Below are 5,299 nucleotides of genomic sequence, written 5' to 3'. Positions count from 1 at the left end.
GCAAGTCTCTTAGTTCAAGGAGAATTGGGGATTGGTCAGGCAAATCAGGGTTGGACTTACACTCAATATTAGAGTGCTGGGAAGTGTTGCCTAACCAAGAGACCTCAGTGCACAGGCTCATAGTCCTTTGAAGGTGGTGTCACAAGTAGATAGAGCAGTGAAGAAAGCATTTGATACACTTGCAAGATAATAAAATGTGAGGCTGGATGAACACAGCAGGCCAAGCCGCATCTCAGGAGCACAAAAGCTGACGTTTCGGGCCTAGACCCTTCATCAGAGAGGGTCTAGGCCCGAAACGTCAGCTTTTGTGCTCCTGAGATGCTGCTTGGCCTGCTGTGTTCATCCAGCCTCACATTTTATTATCTTGGAATTCCTCAGCATCTGCAGTTCCCATTATCTCTGATACACTTGCATTGAATTTCGGAGTTGGGAGGTCATGTTGTGGCTGAACAGGACATTGAGTAGAGAAATTTTGGAATGTTGTGTTCAGTTCCGTTCTCCCTGTTATACGAAAGATGTTGTTAAGCTTGAAAGGGTGCAGAAAAGATTTACAAGGATGTTGCTAGGGTTGGAGGGTTTGAGCTATAGCGAGAGGCTGTGTGGGCTGGGGCTATTTTCCCTGAAGCGTCACAGGCTGAGAGATGACCTCATAGCGGTTTATAAAATCACGAGGGGTATGGATAAGGTGAATAGTCAAGGTCTTTTCCCCAGGGTAGGGGAGTCCAAAACTAGAGGGCATAGGTTTAAGGTGAGAGGGGAAAGATTTAAAAGGGACCTGAGGGGCAACATTTTCATGCAGCCGGTGATGTGTGTGGAATGAGCTGTCAGAGGAAGTGGTGGAGGCTGGTACAATTAGAACATTTAAAAGGCATCTGGATCGGTACATGAATAGGAAGGGTTTAGAGGGATATGGGCCAAATGCGGGCAAATGGGGCTAGATTAATTTTGGATATGTGATCGGTGTGGATGAGTTGGACCGAGGAGTCTGTTTCCATGCTGTACAACCGATGTAACTCTAAATGTTGGCTATGCCAGTGTTGCCCACATCCCATGAAAGAATAAAGAAAACAAAACACAAAGTAAGTATGACCGCATTTGGTCAGGCATAATGACTAGGACTTTAGGGAGCTGGTACACGCGCATCTACTCCCTCCAAAAGCTACATAGAACTCTATATCTGCATACACTGTCAGTGTGTGAGACATCAGTAGAAGGGGTGGGAGCAGTGAAATATGAACTTTAACCCCATTACATTACCTTGTACAACATTTAAGAATGGAGCTCCAGGATTTTGACGCAGTGACGTTGAAGGAACAGGAATGTCATTCCAAATCAGAATGGTAAGAGGCTTGAATGAGATAATGGGAACTGCAGATGCTGGAGAATTCCAAGATAATAAAATGTGAGGCTGGATGAACACAGCAGGCCAAGCAGCATCTCAGGAGCACAAAAGCTGACGTTTCGGGCCTAGACCCTTCATGGCTTGGATGGGATGGGAATTCAGAGGCTATAGTGTGCCCAAGCATTGCCATCTTTGTCTTTCTAGCTGTAGAGGTCACAGGTTTCGAAGGTGTAACCAAGGTGTCTTGGTGAATTGTGGATGGTACATGCTGCTACTTCCCTGAGCTCATAGTGAAAGGAGTGAGTGTTGATGGTGGGGAATGTGGAGCTGATCAAGACAGGATTGCTTTGTCCTGTCTAATGTTGACGTTCTTGAATGTCGTTGGAGCTATACTCATCAGACAAATGGTGATTATTCCACTGCACTCATGATTGTGCTTTGTAATTTGGGAATTCGGGAGGCGAGTTGTATTGGAATTCCCAGGCTCTGACTCGTTCTAGTTTTAAAGTTTTAATGTGCCTGGTCCAGTTAGACATATGTTCAATGGGTGACCCTCAGACACTGAAGGTGGAGGATTCAACAATGGTAATCCCACCAGTGAGTGACCCAGGTTAAAAAGTAGCCATAGGATCATTTTAACAAAGGAATAGCTTTTGATTTTTTTTTAAGTTCATTATAACGTCAGCTGAAATAAATGTAGCACAACCTCAACTAAGTCTCCAAAAATACAAGCATTTTGGTGCTGAGTAAACAGAAGTATCGAGAATAAAAGCAAATAAGTTCCACTAAGCCTTAATAAATCACTGGTTAGGTCTCTGCTTGCTATGGATAACATAATTGTGTCCAATTCTGGGCACCACATATTAGCTGGAAAGAAAGGTGTGGGGGTGGGGCGTTAACGGCACAGTGGCTCAGTGGTTAGCACTGCAGCCTCACAGCATCAGGGACCCAGGTTCAATTCCACCCGCAGGCAACTGTCTGTGTGGAGTTTGCACATTCTTCCTGTTTCTGTGTGGGTTTCCTCCGGGTGCTGCAGTTTCCTCCAAGGGTCCAAAGGTGGGTGGGCTGGGTGGATTGGGAATACTAAATTGCGCATAGTGCTCAGGGATGTGTAGATTAGGTGGGTTATTGGGGGATGGGTCTAGGTGGGATGTTCTGAGGGTCAGCGTGGGCTAGTTAGGCTGAAAAGTCTGTATCCACACTGTAGGGATTCTATGAACATAGGGTCTGGCAGTAGGCTGTACAAAGGGGCAGCATGAACTTAATGGATCAAATGGCCTACTTCCACACTGCAGGGATTCTAAAACATCAAGACCTTGGAGAAGGTGCAAAGGAGATTTTTCAGGGATGGCACCTGGAACAAAGAACTTTAACTACATAGAGAATCTGAGGAGGTTCTGTTTGGAGTAAACAAGATTAAGCAGGCATTTAGTGGTGGTGCTCCTCATTGATAGAGCAAGTAGGAAGGTAACATTTTCAATGGTAGATGGGTTGCTGACAGCAGGTTGGTTTTCTTTACTCCTTCATGGGATGTGGATGTCATTGGCAAGGCCATCATATACTGCTCATCCTTAATTGGCCTCGTACTGAGTGGCTTGCTGGACTGTTTCAGAGCACCGTTAAGGTTGAACAACATTGCTGTGGGCCTGGAGTCACGTGGAGGTCAGACCTGAAGGTAACAGGACATGCTGAAGGAGTGGTTAGCCAAGGGTATGGAATAGCCATTAAAAACATTCCAGGTTGAGTTGGCCAAAGATTATGGTTGGACACAAGGGGAAAGTGGAGTGAAGGACACAATCAGATCCTATTCAATGGTGGAGCAGGATTGAGGAGTCAATTCTTTTGTTAATATGGGGCCTTGGGCTTCCTAAATGGAGGCATTGAGTACTGCTGTGGTTAGGCCCAACCTTTGCATTGCCTTCAGTTTTGGTCACCACAGTTTAGGAAAGATGTGAGTATCCTTGAGAGGGTGCACAGGAGAGTTACTGGAATGGCTTCAGAGATGGGGGAATTTTAAATTGGAAAGTCAGAGTGAAGGAGTCGGAGGGTTTGTTTTCTTTTGATGCTATATGGGGAAGAACCTTCTTTTCACATAGTGAATGCTGATACCCTGGAACCTGCTGCCTGCAAGGAGAGTTAAGCCGTTGAATGATTTCAAATGGAAACTGGATGGGAAGTTGAGGAAAATGAACGTACAGGGAGATAAAATAGGGTCAGTGTGGATCTGAGATGCTCTCCAGTGAGTTTGCATGGACTGGATGAGGCGGATGGTCTGCTTTGGCACCGGAATGCCTCTAGGAGTCGTTTGCCCACGTGGGCCATTTTCCCCCCGGCTGCAGAGCTACAGATGGATGAACGGAGTCCTCAGTTAGATCTGAGTTCTGAAGAAGAGTCAGTCTGGTCTCAAAACATTAACTCCCTTTCTCTCTGTCCACAGATGCTGCCAGGCCTGGTATGTTTCTCAAGCATTCTCGGTGCTTGTTCCTGAGTTGGGTGATCAGCCATGATTGTATTGAATGGCTGAGCAGGCTTGAAGGGCCGAACGGCCTGCTCCTACTCCTATTTCCATGTTCTGCTAAGGATTAGACACCCATTTCAATGGCATCAGGAATACCACAGGGATGTTAAGACCGTTGTTTTCCAAATTCTTCGAGGGAGCCGTTTCCCAATCTCTTTAACATGCCCTTGTGACCTCACCAACTGTTTCCTTTTAAATGCAGTGACAAAATCATCCTCATCACAAACGGCAAGACCTTCATTAACATTCTGAGTCCTAGAGACGTGGAACCCCATATCGGAGTGCAATATTATGAGGTCGTACCTATTTATTTACAGTTTTAAGGCTGTTGCTCAGTAACAGTAAGTTTGTTAAGCAAACGCAGAGTTAAGTCAGATTATCTGCTGCGGTTCCCCTGGCTCATAACCCTTCCGTGCACTGTGCCGAGCCCTGCACCATGCTGGCTAAGCTTGAGTTGGTCCACGCCCAGAAAGATGCCAAGTGTTCTTTCCCCTTGGGGCCGTACCCGCGCTACACCTGGATCCATGAGGATACCCCCGAGGACGGCCTGGACAAAACTTGCTACGAGATCTGGAAACGAGTCCAACAGCTCTCGGCTCAGCTGGATTCCAACCAAAAGGAGGCAAAGGAGGCTGAACTGAACCGGAGTGAGGTCAACCTGGAGATGGAGGGCGGCAGCGACAACCTTAAGGGTGCCCTGGACGAGAAGGTGTCAGACAGCAGCGGTAAAGATGACGTTTCGCTCCTGGTGCATTTGGAATACCTAAGCATCATGGGTGAGGAGGCCAACGTGGATCTCCAAAAACCCAAGCCCTTCGAAAAATGCCAGGCAGCGTCTGTCCTGGAGCACCCTGCGAAGAGCGACAAGGAGCTACAAAGTTCTGGCATGGAACTGCTGGATAAGGACAACTTCCTAAATAATATCCTGAAGTCTGTCAGCGGTGCGGAGCAGTTGCCCAAGAAAGGCGGCTTGGTCGAGGAAGAGGCGGCCGAACCGATGCCTACGCAGTGCAGCCCGAAGGATATCCTTCAGCTCGAGGTGAGCACGGCAGGCTCAGTGGCCTCCAACAAAGAGATCTGCCAACTCCTTGCCCAGTTCTCCCTGAAGCACATCAATGAGGCCGAGGCTCCCGACAACAAAGTGGTGATGGAGGAGGCTCAGATCATCAAAGAGTTCCTCCAGAACAATATGTTCAGCTCTGCTGGGGACAAGAAAGTGGAAGCATCCCCCCCACCGCTAAGCTCTGGCGAGTCTCAGGACGAGCAGTCTCGTCGGCAGCTGCCCGTCTTTGCCAAGCTCTGCGAGGAGCTGGTGCCAGCCTCCAAGTCAGACAGCCGCCAGCTGGCTGCCCTCGAACGGCGCATGGAGCCCCCAGCGAGAGCAGCCAGCCAGGCCACCCTGTCGGACGCCCGGATTCAGGAGCTCTCTGAGGCCGGCA

Source organism: Stegostoma tigrinum, chromosome 38 (genome assembly GCF_030684315.1).
Source record: "Stegostoma tigrinum isolate sSteTig4 chromosome 38, sSteTig4.hap1, whole genome shotgun sequence".
NCBI lineage: Eukaryota > Metazoa > Chordata > Chondrichthyes > Orectolobiformes > Stegostomatidae > Stegostoma > Stegostoma tigrinum.
This window is presented reverse-complemented; position numbering follows the sequence as displayed.